Here is a 17,370-nt window from a genome sequence, read left to right on the forward strand (position 1 = left end):
AACCTATGTTTTTAATTGTATTCTGCTATTAAGAGAGAGCAGAATTTTATTAGACTTATGTAAATAACTTTATGTAAATAACCATATTGACATAAGAATACTAAAAAGTACACTTAAAATTTTGCAGGAATCAAGGAGAAAAATTAGCAAAGGCTTTTATCTTTTTTCACAAAAGTATATTTTATCAAATTACTGTAAATTATAGATAGTTCAAGAGAGAAACTTTCTTTATATCTGAAAGACAAAACATTTGAGTAAAAACAACCTTTAAAATAAATGACGTAAGAACATTACCAGTTCTAATGTTCTATAGCAGAGTAGGGTGACTATAGTTAACAATAATGTACTGTATATTTTAATATATCTAAAGAGAGGATTTGAAATGTTCTCAACACATAGGAATAATAAACATTGAAGAGGATGGATACCCTAAGTACCCTAACTTAATCCTTATATATTCTATTCATTTACCAAAATATCACATGTATCTCATAAATGTATATAAATATTATGTATAAATTTAAAAGGCACTTGATTAAAACAGAAGCATGGATCACTGTAAAATAATAACTCATTAAACCAGAGTGATAATCAAAAGACTTCAACAATAATATAGAAAGTTACATGGATGGAAAAATCTTAATCATTTTAAAGCTCAGTTTTTTAAGTAATTAAAAACCTAATAAAGGCAACACAAAATTTATTTTGATGAAATGTAAAATCTTTTTCTTTTAAGCCAGCTACCAAAAGGGTAAAGTAACGTCTTTTGCAGTGTAATTGTTTCTCCTTATAAAGTGTTCATTTAGATAATCTGGAAGTTGGACCTGATTAAAAGGACACTTGAATGTAATCAAACACAGAAAAAAAATGTGTCTAACATTATAAGTTCAACAATTAGATATATCAAGAAAAGCAGAGTAAAAAATCAAATTTTATTGGAGAAAAATACTCCTTTTCTAGGATTTCATGGTAAGTATTTTACTGTCAGGCCGTAACAGCAAAGTTGGAACCAGAGGAAAAAAGTTGCCGGAGTAGACAACAAAGCAAAAAGGCCTTTTCAAGGTTCTCCATGGTACTAAAACTTAAGGTAGTGATGTATGCCTGCAGATCATGTGCAGTGAGATACAGCAAAAGTTGAACCACTAGGATATTGATCTGAGAAATTTGGAAATGAAACTTTTATTTCAAGAAGTGAAATTATTATGTAAATGAATAGGAGAGCATTTTTAACCTGTAACTAGGGAAATTGAATAGATTTCCAGGAAAGAAATGGCAGAAACAGAAAATGTAGTTTAGAATAAGACTGTTAAAGACACAAGATTTGTGCTTATAAATCAAACCTCTTGCAACTTTATGAAGAGCAAATACATATTTTAAGAAAATTTTGTAGTTTCAAATGTTGAGGATCAGATTCTGGTCAGGTATCAGTGTACCCTTGATATCAATGTTTACTTTTTAGGAAAACACATAATTTTTTTTTCAATCTCACTCAATCACACACAAAACCTCTTTTATAACACCCATCTTTTATAACTCTTCTTTAACTTGCCTAGACCTTTTATAATGTTTTTAAAACCTCCAGTATTAGTCTTAGTTTTATCATTTTTTTTTTCTTTTGGGGCCACCAATCATTTTATTTTAGGACAGAAAATTATGCAAGATTTTTTCGTACAGAATAATCTTTTAAAATTTGTGCTTTGATTAAAAACCTAGATATTATTTAGTCTTTTTATAAAAGACTAATAAATCCTTTTTAAAAAAAAACTAATCTTTTTTATAAAAGACAAATTTTTTTTTTTTTTTTTGGGAGGAAAATGTCTGTATTAAAAGCCAAAAAACCACATATAAATACAAGAAGAAACGCCCACCAGGCCACATCACTGGATAGATCGACTTGGAAAAGGTTCATAAAGTTCATTTTCAGCGGTAACAATATATTGGTGTTAAATCCTTCCCGTGCCCTCCCCCCAATTTTAAATAAATTTAAAAACAACAAATCTCAAATACAACTATGTTCAGATACAAAGAGCTTCTCTTACTACAGCAATAGCAATTTAATCTTTTTGTTTTGTATGTTTTTTTACTAAAACTTTCATTTAAAACTGATTAAATATATAAAACAAATACACAGGATTTGGTCATTTTCTACCATGAATCTAGGGCACGTGGGTGCGGGGAGGGAGTCCGGCAGGGGGATGCAATCGAGGGGAAAGAGCCCCATTTCCCTCCTCAGTCTTCGGAGCTGTGATCTCACCCTCAGTCCAAGGGCTTACACCTGCTTTTCGGAACTGGAAGCGCAGCACAAACCTTGCTTTTCAAAGGCGCTGGGGCCTCTCGGCGGCCCCATCCCGGGAAGAGGAACGAACGATAACTACAGCAAGAAGCACACTGGCCGAGTCTCCAGCGGGAAAGGCGCCCGCGCGCGCGGACACAGGACGGACACAGGGAGGAGCGGAGCGGGTCACTTGGTGGCCAATCCCGAGGTGACGGCCGCGGCAGCGGCGGCGGTGGTTCCCGCGGGCACGGCGGCGGGGGTGGCGGCGGTGGCGCTGGTGGTGGTCCGGCGCTGCTCCTTGCCGTTGGGCAGGAAGCCGGCGATGATGGGCACCGGTCAGATGAGGGCGGCCACGCTCCACACCACGATGACCAGGGTCATGAAGCAGGCCACCAGCGTGGACTCGATGGGCTTACGGTTCAGCCGCCCACCCGGCTCGCCCTGCAGCTCCTCCAGGCTGAAGTCTAGGCAGCAGAAATGCAGCGGCTCGCCCTGCAGCCACAGCGGCCCAGGCGGCTCGGCCGCGGGGTAGGCGGGCAGCGCTGTGGGCGCCCCGGCGGTGGCGGCGGGGCTTGGGGCGGCGGCGGCCGCGCACCCAGCCGCAGCCCACGCAGAGGCGCAGGTCCTGCTGCGCGCCGCCCGCCGCCAGCCCCAGGTGCTCGATGAGCAGCGGCGGCCCTACGCGGTGGAAGGCGGGGGCGAAGAAGGCGGGGCCGTGAGCGTTGGTGGAGAAGAGCAGCAGGTCGCACTGGAAACTCCGCGGGCGGCCCCAGCACACAAGCAGCGAGCTCAGCATCTGCCGCTGCACGCTGATGTTGCACGGCGCTGCCGCCGCCGCCTCCTCCTGGCCTGGGCGCTCGGGGGGCCCGGGGGCCGCCAAGGCCAGCAGCCGCGGGGCGATGGGCTCGCCCGCGGAGGACGCGTTGACTGAAGCGTTGGGGGGCACCCCGAGGAGGCCGGGCGCGTCCGCGGCCCCGCCGCGGGCGGGCGGCAGCGGGCAGGCGGCGGCCAGCAACGCGGCGAGCAGGGGCAGCAAGGCCTGCGGGGGCGCCTACGTGCGCGGGGCCGGCGGCGGCTGCATGGCGAGCGGACGGTGGGACCGCGGGAGCCGGCGGCCGGGCGCAGTGCGGGCGCCTGCCCACCCGCGGGGGTGGGGCGCGGAGGCGGTGGCAGCGGCTGGCTCGGCACGGGGATCCCTCCAGACTCGGCTGCGTCTGGGGTTCCCCGCCGCCCCCGGCGCTGGGGCCCTTGGACGGCCGGGCTGCTCTAATATTTTTATAAAAGTCTAATAACTTTATAAAATTTAAGATGCTAGAAGAAACTTATTTAACAATTTGTTTTAATTTTTTAACTTATTCGAGTATTACCCAGATATTTAATGAGTACCTAATATTTAACTTAATGTAAGGTAACTTTTAAGATTTTAAGTTATATGAAAACTTCATTCACAAACATTTATTTTATTAGTAATTATCCAACTTATTTATTAACAATTATATCTGGATTACTTATGAAAATGTAGAATTAGAGGTAATCATTATAAGTTATTTTTTTATTAACCAATTTGTAGCTAGTTAATATCAGATGTTTAAGAAGATTAGAGTTAAATGGATGTACACCTCATTGTTAACTCAGAAAATATACTCACTCATGGCGGATGTTGAACAGTGAGAACACATGGACACAGGGAGGGGAGCACTACACACTGGGGTCTGTTGGGGGGAAATAGGGGAGGGATAGCGGGGGGTGGGGAGTTGGGGAGAGAGAGCATGGGGAGAAATGCCAGATACAGGTGAAGGGGAGGAAGGCAGCAAAGCACACTGCCACGTGTGTACCTATGCAACAATCTTGCATGTTCTTCACATGTACCCCATAACCTAAAATACAATAAAAAAATAAAATATATTTTTATTAAACTGTAATTAACTTTTAATTAAATATATTATTAACTAATAATAATTAAATTTTAATTTAATAATGCCTAAATGTAACCCTAACCTTATTAAGTTATTAATTTAATACTATTAAATTATTAATTCAATATCAATTATTAAATTAATCTTATTTATAAAAAATTATACAAACATTATTTTGTTTGAAGCTGGGTTTATAGGTTTATGACTAACATATCTAGTAGGGGCAAATATAAAACTGACCAGTTAACTCAGACAAAAATGTATGTTGACAATTTTGAAAACATTTCTAATTTTATTTTATTAACAACTTAAAAACAATCTATTTATTTGAAGTTTATTTAAGTCACGTGAACTAAATAAAACATTTGTGTAATTAAAATATATTTTATATGCATGCCCATTTATCCTAATAAAATTTTTAAAGAAATTTCTGGCCAACGATGGCACATTTTATCATTTAGACTTAATATATAATGTAATATATGTACATATGTAGAAACACTTCTAAATATATATCTATAGAGAGAAAGAGACCTTATAGCTTAGACTTTAGTCATAAAATAGTAAAACATATTAACTCATCAGTTGATTAAAAACATTTGAATCTAAATCTTTTTATTCTTTGACAAAATGGGATAAGGCTAAACATTAAGTTTTCTTTTAGTTTGGCTTTGTCAAGAAGCAATTTTACAAAGGCTGTGAACTGAATTTTGGAGCCAGACAGTTGAGTCAGTTGCCAACATTCTGGATCAGACAAGGAATAGTTAACTTCGAGAATGTGACTTAATTATGTGAGGAGGCCCCCAGAAGATTTTAACAAGGTTCATACTCTATTTTCTTGATCTCAACTACTTGTCTTCAGTCATAATAATGTTGCCATTCCTTTTAGTACAAGAAAAATGTCTTTTACATGAGAATTTCACCTTTTGCTTTTAAGACACAGCATAAAAACAAAAATTTTTTTTTTTTATATTTTCTGACTTTCAAGTGTTCAAGTGTTTTTGTTTTGTTTTGGTATATTATGTTTGAGACAGTCTCCCTCTGTCGCCAGGCTGGAATGCAGTGGTGCAATCTCGGCTCACTGGAACCTCCATCTCCTGGGTTCGAGTGATTCTCCTGCCTCAGCATCCAGGGTAGCTGGGACTACAGGCACGCACCACCATGCCTGGCTAATTTTTGTATTTTTAGTAAGAGGCGTTTCACGATGTTGGCCAAGATGGTCTCAATATCCTGATATGGTGATCTGGCCGCCTCGGCCTCCCAAAGTGCTGGGATTACAGGCGTGAGCCACTGTGCCTGGCCTCAAGTGTTTCTGCTTACATAACCAGTATACCAGAATATTTGAGGAGCTTGGAAAAAAAGTTTAGCTTAGAGAAAGATAAAGAGGAGGAATTATAAGAGAAGGGGAAAGCCCTGGAGAGGAAAGTGTGTCAGCTAGCTTTGAGATACTATTTTGTAGCAAGGCACTCAATTAAGATATGAGGCTTAGCCGGGCGCGGTGGCTCAAGCCTGTAATCCCAGCACTTTGGGAGGCCGAGGCGGGTGGATCACGAGGTCAAGAGATCGAGACAATCCTGGTCAACATGGTGAAACCCCGTCTCTACTAAAAATACAAAAAATTAGCTGGGCACGGTGGTGTGTGCCTGTAATCCCAGCTACTCGGGAGACTGAGGCAGGAGAATTGCCTGAACCCAGGAGGCGGAGGTTGCGGTGAGCCGAGATTGCACCATTGCACTCCAGCCTGGGTAACGAGCGAAACTCCGTCTCACAAAAAAAAAAAAAAAATTAAGATATGAGACCTATTTGGAGTGCATAATTTTATAGCTGTGGTATTTTAGTTTAGATTTAAGAATAGACTGTTGAAGGATCTCTGCAATATTTGAATATGTTACCAGTTGGAGTCCCAGAAAATATGTTGGCATGCCTTTAAACTTTGTAAATCTATTTGTGACTAAATTTATCTAGGTGATTTTGTTTAATGCCAAATACACAAAAGGCAATTAAATGCAAGCACTGATTATGAAAAGGCCAAATAAACCCAAGAAGGAAGATCAGCTGCCTTTTCCAACTGAAGGAAAAAAGAAAAATGCTTTTGTCGAGGCTTCAAGCTTGAAAAGAGAAATCCTGTCATCCAGACCTCACAGCTGAGATCTGCCAGGAGGAAAATAGTTCTCCCTAACAGGAGGTCTTCCAATCAGAGGGACAAAGACATCTCCAACAAAATCCAAATAAAACAGAAGTCAACTAAAATTGGGAGTTGAGTCCAAGAGACTCACCAGGGAGAAATGAGGCAACCTGCAGAAGCAGTGCAGTCGTGAGAGTCAGTGAGCCCCTGTGTGAGTACATCATGCCCTAGCGCTGTGGACCAGTCATTCTCCCAAGCTGAGTCAGCTTTGGAACCCAGCTTGACACCAAGTAGGTCAAAATTGAAATAAAGTATAGGGACAGATCTCTGCATTTAAAATGTTTTATTAGAGGATGAGAATCGTAATTTGGCATAAATGCAGGGACCAGGGGGTCTTTTGTTTGTCTAAAGAACAAAACAAAGATTGGAGGTGTTAAAAAAAGAAAGTTATGCCGGGCGCTGTGGCTCACGCCTGTAATCCCAGCACTTTGGGAGGCTGAGGTGGGTGGATCACAAGGTCAAGAGATCGAGACCATCCTGGTCAACATGGTGAAACCCCGTCTCTACTAAAAATACAAAAAATTAGCTGGGCATGGTGGCGCGTGCCTGTAATCTCAGCTACTCAGGAGGCTGAGGCAGGAGAATTGCCTGAACCCAGGAGGCGGAGGTTGCGGTGAGCCGAGATCGTGCCATTGCACTCCAGCCTGGGTAACAAGAGCGAAACTCCGTCTCCAAAAAAAGAAAAGAAAAAAAAAAAAAAAAGAAAGAAAGTTATGTATTGTTTTGAAAGAAAGTTTACTGGCTCTAGTAAAGTTTTGAGGAGCCGGTAAGTTCTGATTGATTGCTCTGTGACAGTGGTAGGTAAAACCAGTCTTGCAGTCACAGCGAGTTATTTTAGTAACTGTTAGATAAGACTGGTTTTAGGCTACAACAGGAAATTTTAGCAACTAGGTTTGTAGGGAATTATATTTTTGAAGCAATGCTATGTGCCCTGAGTGCCTTTTTCCCCGGCCTGTCCACTCTGTTTTAGTTGCATATGACAAGAATGACCCCATTTGTTTCATCAACTTTTACAGATCAAAGAAAGTTTAATTTTCTTTTGGGTAAAGAAAATTAACAAATGTGGATGGTGTATGAGCTCCTCTTCACCTTCACTCTTAATGCCCCACCCCATTTTGTTTTGGCAGATTTAATTCAGACTGAACCAGAATTTTAGTTCAGACTTTTCCCTGTGGTAATAGTCTTGAATAAAATAGCCGTTGTCTATGTGACATCATTCAGCGTAATTCTTGCTCTGTCAGAAGGTACTTCATCTTTCCAGTTATATCTTTGTGGACTCCCAGTTTTACATTTTGTTCAATAGGTTATAATCTCCTATTCTGGTACTCAAATTGTTTCAAATTCAAACATGAAAGTCCTGTTCAAAGTGCCATGTCTATCCTTGAGCTCCAAAATCATTTTCTGGTTTAAAGTAAAAAAAAAAAAAAAAAAAACTCAGCAGAATACCTGTAGCCATTTTTGCCAGTGTTTGAAGTGGGTTTTATGTGTAGCCTGATTCATAAGAATAAATTAACCAGACAGATTCAAAACTTCAACTTTGTTTAATTAAAAAAATGCTTTGTTTGTTTCATCCTTAATAATCTTATTTTTTGTTGCCCTATTATCTAAGACATTAACTTAGTGTATTTTTTTCCTGCAAATCCATTTTCTTTCTGTGTAGCATCTAGCTGTTGCTGTACCATCATCACTGAGGTAGGTACATTCTTCACTCCCTTTCATAACAAACCTGCAACAAAGGGATTAACCATTACGTAGTCATGTGATTTCTTCCTTGCCCACTGACAGCTTTAGACAAAAATTCGACTTGTCTAAAGTGCTGAAAGGTGTGCTATGGCACAGTTCTCTCTTGCTAGTGTTGAGATACCTATACTAGTTTGGATCAAAAGAGTTTCTTTTCCAAGAATTTGGATATGTTAAACTGGCATTAGGTTAGTTATGTGTAATCAGCGGAGCTACCAGTTCATATAAACCAATGGTTTTCAATTAGGGATGATTTTGCTTCCAAACCAAGAAACACTTGACAATATCTGGAGATGTTTCTTTATTGTCACAAGTGGAGGAAGAGATTGAGTAGGGTGGATAGTTTCTGGCATCTAGTGGTAGAATCCAGGGATGCTGCCTACATCCTACAATACACAAAGAAAAGTACCCCTTTTCCATGACAAAGAAGTATTCAGCACAAAATATCAGTAGTGTTTCTATTGAGAAACTCTAACATAAACTAAGTGGCTGAGTGACTAAGAGTCACCACTTAGGGTGTGTACACACATTTTCCAAATTATAACGCTAAGATATGAAGCCCAGGACAAATTGCATAATAGTGAAATTGCAAATGAAACCAGATTAAAATGAACATCAAATCGAAATTGATCTGTAAAAGACATCAGAAAATTGGCAATAAAAGTTTAAAGAAGAGGCATATAATTGGATAAGATAGTTTATAATCAGACAGAAGTTTAAATTGGGGTGGGGTGAGTTGTGTATATGAATCTCAGGTCTTTATTTTTGAAATAGCCGACTAGGAGATTTGTTCCCTTATATCTTAATTTCCAAACTTCAGGGTTGACTCCTTAAATAAATCTCAATATATACTCAATCTCTCCTTCATCTCTCTAACATGTACAAGAATACTGGGCTCTAGAGAAATTGAGCTAAAGCGTAAGTCCTAGAGAAGGCTGCACTATCTAAATTTAAGTGATTCCAGAAAGAAAGAAACTCATGATTTCTTAAATTTAGCTCCATCTACCTATTGTCCTGTTTGATTTTTTGCCACCTTCAGCCCAATCCAGTGATCAGAACTGCATTTGTGCCACCTAAGAAAATCCTTTAGAGACAAAATTAATTTCAAATCATACATGTCAATTTTTACTGCAACCTATTGTGTACCTCTTGTTTTGTAGGTTGTGAAGTGCAAGGCAACAACTGTTCAACTCCTGGCTTCACTAGAAAATAGCTATGGAAATTTTTAAAATTTATTTTTTCTCTGACCTTCAGTTTTCTGATTTGTGAAACAAATATATGAGATATATTTTCTTTAGATATGATTCTAAATTGATAGATTTTCAATTTGAATATCTATTCCTTCACAATTTTCAAACTGTAAGCTACAAGAAAGCCAAGGTTTGAAATTGAGCCCTTGCATAGCATTTCTAATATTTGGTTATACTACTTGCCCACTTCCCAGTAAACAGTAGTAGCTTCATTTTAGTCTTATGTCTTACTTCAGTTTATCTCCCCAAGCTATATATGTAAACACTCACACACACACCCCCTCATATATCCAGTTTCTTTATAATCTAATTATCAAATTTTATTTTTCTGCTAAACATTTAAATTTCCAAATACATCATTCAGAAATAAATACAATTTTTTTTCCTGACATTTCTCCTGCTCATGCATTGTTTAACTTACTAATACCCTCGACTTTTTTCTTTAATCATAGAATTATATGAGAAAGTCTGAGGCTACTCTGCTGCTAAATAACTTGGAAATTACAAGCTTCACATTGTATCACTCTACTTTTGAATTTAAGATAAATATAAAGGAGTTAGGCCAAATCACAACACTATGGTCAGATCCCATCTACCCCAACAGTGACACTTGTAGCTTTTGGTATTTTAATACACCATCTTCACAGCATTGAATAAACCAATTTGAAAAAAATTAATTAGTTGGGCTAAGTTTGGATTTACAAATAAACAGATTAATAAAAACACTGTCATACATTCAAAGGCCTTCATTTATAGTGAGGAAAATAATGTAAACATAATGTTAGAAAATATTCTACTATATATGGAGAAGTTATGAGTGTAATGAATACAATGTGAAAAAGGAATTTACAGAAAACAAATATGAGTCTTTAAGGGAAACTTTGATACAGGATGTGCTCCAAGAGAGGATTAGAATATTCAACGTAAATGCAGATGCCCAAGGAAATGAAGGTAATTCATAGTCTAGACTCAGGAAAGAGCTTCAGGAAAGGCTTTAGGAGAGAGCTTGAGTGGTCTTGGTGACAGAGAACTGGGAGATTCCCTAGGTCTGCTCTATGAAAAATGTTAACATTATTTGCTCAATAAAAGCTTGCCCCATTTTAGCCCTTTGTTAGAAGTGAAATAATTCTAAATAGGTGGAAATAGATATAAAAGTATTTTGTAAGATAAACTTTATCTCATATTATTTTGTAATTAAAATGTACATTTAAACTATTTTAAATAATCCATTAAAATTCTTATGTAAATTTCTTCTCCACTCCACAGATAGCTTTACTTCACTCTGTTTGTCACTTAGATTTTGCCAGTGTATATATTACATAGTAGTAACCCGTGATCTTCAAAATATATTAGGATATTTTAGGATCAGTGTTTTTTCTTCATCCAAACAATACAAGCATTCTTCCCTGATACATCTGAAGATTTCTCTTAAGTTTAAAACAAATTATTTTTATGTACTCCTGGTCTTTACACTCAATGATCCTCACTATTTAGTCAGTTTTCACTGACAATATTCCTAGAGTGAATATACTTATCTGAATATTGATTGTCTTTACATTTCTTCATCTTTCCTTTTATTAACATTCGTTATTTTTTCCATCTTGCTGCTTGTATAGCTTTTTTCCCACCAAGAGGAACTGTAAGGAACAGAGGATTTCTCAGAATGTTCATTTTCAAAAGTCTTGGAAAATTCAGCAGCAACACCATTGACTAAAGAAGCCCCATGATGTTAAGCTTGCACCTCAATTCTTGATTTACAGTATCTACTCCTAATCCATCTAGGTTTCAACATTTTATTACCCTTTGTTTCTTGCAAAATAGTTTTGTTTCTTTGCACTGACCTATAAACTGGCCCTGCCTGATTCACATGCATTTAAATTTGAACCAATCTTCAGGCAGATTGCATAAATAAACTTTGATCACCACAAAGGCAACACACAACTGTCTTTTAACAATATGGACTCTTGTGCTACCCTGCTTTTCATTGAAACACTTCTCAATAGCAAATTATTTGCAAAAAAAAATTTTTAATCAAGCTATACTACCTCCTATGTTTTCATTTCGTTCTTAAAGAGATCAAACAAAGGTAAGTAAAAATGTATGTTTACAACATAAGTGACTAGGGTAAAGAAAAAATTTCACAAATGCAGAGGTGTGGTTTTATAATCCCGTTTTAAAGTTCTTGGAGAATCTCTTTACTCATCAAGATTTTGTCATGTAAATCAAAATTTATTCAACAAGGATTCGTTAGACTTTTCATTTGTACCTGATTTTGTGCAGTAACGATAAAGATAAAATTTCAGAGAAGACATGGTCATGCTCACTGAAAGTTTATACTCTGGTATCGGAGGAAACTGTTGATTTTCCTCTTTATTGCATTACTGGTGGAAAGGGTTCCAATGGAAGCTGCATGGGACCTCAGAGACAGGTGGCAAAACAAAATGGGGAAGTCAGAGCAAAGTTTCTCTCAGGAAGTAGAATGGAGAATCCCCTCCTTCCTCAGACAATTTTCCATTCTTGGCGGAGTACTAGCTTTTAAAAAGTTTCCAGGCCGGGCACGGTGGCTCACGCCTATAATCCCAGCACTTTGGGAGGCCGAGGCAGGTGGATCACGAGGTCAAGAGATTGAGACCATCCTGGTCAACATGGTGAAACCCTGTCTCTACTAAAAATACAAAAATTAGCTGGGCACGGTGGTGCATGCCTGTAATCCCAGCTACTCAGGAGGCTGAGGCAGGAGAATTGCCTGAACCCAGGAGGTGGAGGTTGCGGTGAGCCAAGATCGCGCCATTGCACTCCAGCCTGGGTAACAAGAGTGAAACTCCATCTCAAAAAAAAAATAAATAAATAAAAAAGTTTCCAAACATTATCAAGCTCTTCTATGTATGCTCTTTAAAATACAAAGATAGTTACTAAGTCTACTACTTGATGTCAGTCTTACATTCTTCAAAGTATCACTAGGTTTTTAACCTTTATGTCACATGGCATATTCTGAACACCTTCAATATTCTGCATAGATAGGCATGAGTGAAAAGACTTCAAAATTTTAATGGTATTTGAATATTTCTAATGTTCCAACTCAAGATAATTCACAAAGAATGTATCATAAATTACTTACCATTTCTTCTTTGCTGTCAATTTTAGTTAGGTCAGCATGTTGAGTGGAACAGTTGTATCTACTTGAATTCCAATCTCCTTCTTCTTTGGAGAAATAATAGCATTTGTTTTGAAACCAGTCCAATCATATGGGCAAAATCTTTGAGAATCTGGAGTTAGTTTAACTGGCAATGAGACAAATATATGTCTTAAGGACCATATAGAATAATACGTATTTTGAGATCACTGGACAGAGGATTTTAATGTAAAAGATTATGGTCACTATGAAATTTGTATAACTATCACATGACAGGTTGAAAACATTTCATGTCTTGTCATGTTAGGTCAAAAGACAGTAGTTTAGGATTTATCGAGGCATTTACATTTCTTTCAACTTCAACTTCAGTGATATACAGGCTTCGAGGAGCCACCAGAATTATTCTGCTTCTGTAGAATACCCTTACCATTTCTCGGTAAATGAAATAAAATTAAATTCTAGCATTATCTAAGAGTAGTCCAAATAATAATTTATATTAATCAGTAATGAATCTAAATACATGATTTAATCTACAAAGAAGTAACAAAAATAATAAAACAATACAAAGTAAGTTGGATTGTTTGTTGTCAGCGAGGTATTGCCATCACTGTATAGCTCTGTGCTAGCCAATGAATGGAACTCGCATGAGATTTGGAAGTAAAGAAGAAGATATAATTTCTGGAGCCCATCAGCATAGGAACTTCACAGGTCTTTGCACGTGTTCCCCTATTGCAGTCTTGTCAGCTTCTTAGGCTTTCTTCCAAATGCGTTAGTGCATTATGCCAATATAATTAGTCATCATTTCTCTTTCAGCTACACAGCCCCAGTCTTCAGTTATGCATCAGTCCCAGATCTCCCCACATTCATGTTATCCGTAATTTCTATATTAAAGCCTTCTTCTCATAATATGTGTTTGTTTTCTGGAACACACCCAGACTGAATCAGCTTTTGGTGCAAAACATAATTCTAAGGAAACAGACTTTGAGGATGAGATACAGTGTTAGTTTTACCATATTCACTTTAAAGGCATTGATCCAACTACCAGTTAGAAATAGGATGCTGATGACAGTGGAACACAGTGGCAAAATAATTAGTTGAATTATCACCTATAGTCATCTGGGGCCAAGAGTCTATAGAAGATAAAATTTTATATGCATATACACTGTGTATGCATATATATGTATATATGTATGTGTACAGATAAGTGTGTATATATCTACATACACACATATGCATATATATCTCTCATAGACTGTCCAATAAAAATTAGTGTTTGTATTACTCTTAGATAATACTAGGATTTAATTTTATTTCATTTACCTAGAAATGGTAAAGGTGACCTACACAAGTAGAATAATTCTGGTGGCTCCAGGAAGGCCTATATGTCACTGAAGTTGAAGTTGAAAGGAATATAAATGCCCTAATAAATCCTAAACTATTGTCATTTGACCTAACATGACAAGACATAAAATTTTTTCAACCTATCATATGATAGATACACAAATTTTGCATTGACCATAATCTTTTACATTAAAATCCTGTCTGTCTTCCATGGTCTCAAAACACTGTAGCGTCCAGACTTAACGGGATGCAACTAAATTTGTGAGATACAGCAACTCTCTTAAAGCTTACAGGAAAATTTATTGCCTTAAATTTATGTTTTTGAAATGAAGACTTTTTGAAATGATAATTATTCTAACTTACAAAGTTAATAATAGTGATAAAACCAAAGTAGAAAGACACAATTAAAAAAACAAAAAGAATAGAAATCAATTGAATAAAAAGTTAATGCCAAATAGAAAAAAATTTTAGTCATAAGATGACTTTTGTCAAATACTCTAAAATAAGATTGATCACTAGAAAAAGTGATTTAAAACAATTTAAAAGTGAGAGATAAAAACACAAATTAGCAACACAAAGAATGAAAATGTAGAGAAATTTCTAAAATACAATTTAACACAACTGACAAGATAAAAGTAGTATATCTAAATAATACGATATCTAATTAAAAATTAAATCTTTAATTTAAAAAAATTGCACTAAAAAAATCTCCCAGTCCAGATGGCTTCTGTAGAAATATTTCTAATCATTTAGGAAAGGCTAAATGTTATACACACTCTTTCAGAAAATAGGATAGGAGGGAATACTTTCCAATCGAATTTAAGAAGCCATTGTAATCACATCAATACCTGACAATAGTATTAAAAGAAAGAGAAATTATAAGTCAATCTCTTATGAATATATGTGCATATATCTTAAACAATACTACTCAGTTAATTGAAAAATGTTAAAAGGTTAATAGGTTATGATCAAGTTGAATCTATCACGGAAATTGAAGATTATCTTAATATTATAAAATCTGTGTAGTTCAACCTATTAGCAGAAAAAAGAGATAAAGTATCTCAATAGAACAAGATAAAGCATTTGATATTTAAATTAAATTAAAGGAAGTAAAGAGAATACCTTTAATCTGGGAAATATTAAAAACTTTTTAATTGATATTGAGAATGAGACAAACATGTAAGCTGTCACTACTTATACCCAACCTTGTACTGGAAGTTATAGCCAGTAAAATAAGGGAATACAATGAATAAAAAAGGCCTAAGGATTCCAACAGAATAAGTAAAACAATTATTATTGGGAGATAATCTAAATTTTTACACACAACCTGCAAAAGAAACTGAAGACAATTTACGAAAATGAATAACTATAGCAAATTTGCTATACGAGGCTCATATAAATATATATTAAATACATATAGACAATTTTTATATGCCAGCAACATCCTGAATAGGAAAATAGAGTTAATAAAAATACTTCTATGCTACTTACAATTGCATTATAGATTACTGACTTTTTTTTTTTTTTAATAAACAAGAGGCAACTTTTAATACCTGGGAACATAACAATATTACATAATAAAGTAATAAACTTTCAAGCGTTTAAGCGTAAGCCTAACTTAAACCTCACACTGAAATCCAGAATTTGCTATCACAAAAGCATCCAGCTTCTTCCAATGACAATGAATGAAAATAACCTTCAGGAAATGCTAAAACCCAAAAGCCCTATGAAAAAAAGCAGCAATCATCTTTAACACGAGGTTTTGGGCCTAGTTGGCCCCTTCCGGTTCTGCCCGTCTCCAGCTACACCCATAAGATGATATAAACAGAACCTCTCGAGCTTCCAGCTCGACTGTCACCGCGGCAGTCGGGACTGCCGGCCGGTTACCTCGCAATTGAACTCCATCTCGGCGTCCACGGTGACGATCCGCACGGTGAACGTCTTGGGTTGCTTCCTCTTGAGAGAGTTGAAGCTCATGCGGGAAGCGATGGCCCCGGCCATGGCGCGGGGCTCAAGCCTGGGACCCTCGCGCCCCAAGGCCTGCACTCTGAGCCTTTTAGCCCCCCTGGAGTTGCTGCACAGGCCTCAGGGCCACCATGGTGGCCGGCTGGCCGGCCCGGGAACGGTCTGGGCTGCGTGGGTCCCCAGCGGCCAGCATGGGCCGCGAGGACCCTGCCTGGGCGGAAAGGGGAGTTGGGGGGCGGGCCCTGACAGCGGCAGGGAGGGCAAGGGAGCCGAGATCGTCCGTGCAGGCGCGACCTGGCACTCCGGGATTGGGGCCAAAGATGCCTGGAACGCCTCGGGACTGGAACCCTAGACCGCAGCGGCCCAGACTCCACGCGCCTCTCAGTGCTGGCCGACTGAGGTTGCGGGGCCGCGCGACAGTCGGGAGCGTACGCGCGGGCGCGTGGCTGTCACCGTCGTAACTCCGCGCGCCCGCGGGAAGAGTCATTACTGAGTCTTTTAAAAATAAATTCTGAAAGTGATATGTGTGAAATCTATTCTGAAAGCTATAAAAATTGCTGGCAGAAATCATGGAACACCAAATGAATATTTTAAATGTACAATTCAATATTAAGATAATGATTCCATGAAAATTGACTATGGTATATTGAAATCTCAATCAAAATTACAGATAATTTATATGGCAGCACAAAGGATCTAAAATGCTCCAGGCAAACTTGAAGAAAAAAATAAAACTTTTAAAAGATTTAAACAACCAGACATCAAGACTTATTATAAACCTGCTGTATTAAGACAGAATGATACAGATACAAAGATAGATAAAATAGAGTAGCTTAATATAATAAAATTTTAGCAAAAATGATCTTCAGCTACAAAGCTGATTGATGACAAAGACCAACTGCAGTTAAGTAGGGAAAGTATAGTCTTGTTAATAAGTTGTTTCAGGTTGAAAGATTACCTAAATGGGAAAAAATGCATGCTAATATCTGTCTCCTAATACTTATAAAATTCAACTTTAAGAGGACTATATTTTGGAAAGTGAAAGGAAAATAGAAACCCTATAAAAATATTTTTATGTCTTTGAAGTGAAGTGAATTTCTTAGAATGAAAAATATAGATATAGTGACAATACACAAGGACACAATTACACTATTTTAAAATTCAGAAGCTCTGTTGATTGAAAGGCATGATACAGAGGGTAAACTTAAGCTTCACAGTTAAAAAAAGATATTGGCAGTACCCCTAAACTACAGTCTCATCTGGAATATTAAAGAACGCTTATGCTCTTATGAACCAAGCAGAAAAAGACAGTTAACACACTAAAATATGGGCAAAGTATTTAAACATTCCCATCAAAAATATTACATCTAAATCAACAGTAATTGTGAAGGTACTGAACAGTATTGATCATCAGAAAACTGTCAAAGCCAAAATTGGGTAACAGGAACTCATCAGAATGGCAAAAACTGATAAACCCGACAATAAAGAAATGACATGGCATGGAGCTATTGGCATTGCCATACACTTCTGCTGAGATGACCTACTATCTGTGGCAAATCATACTT

The 17,370-nt window shown here is 37.8% G+C and overlaps 2 pseudogenes; both read right to left on the reverse strand.

Moving 5' to 3' along the window:
• Window positions 1-2,461: 2,461 nt before the first annotated feature.
• Window positions 2,462-7,832, reverse strand: LOC135272884 (transmembrane protein 158-like; annotated as a pseudogene).
• Window positions 7,095-15,841, reverse strand: LOC105734256 (C-type lectin domain family 2 member B-like; annotated as a pseudogene).
• Window positions 15,842-17,370: the final 1,529 nt, after the last annotated feature.

Source organism: Aotus nancymaae, unplaced genomic scaffold, assembly GCF_030222135.1.
Source record: "Aotus nancymaae isolate 86718 unplaced genomic scaffold, 86718_ANA_hifiasm-v0.15.2.pri h1tg000141l, whole genome shotgun sequence".
Lineage (NCBI taxonomy): Eukaryota > Metazoa > Chordata > Mammalia > Primates > Aotidae > Aotus > Aotus nancymaae.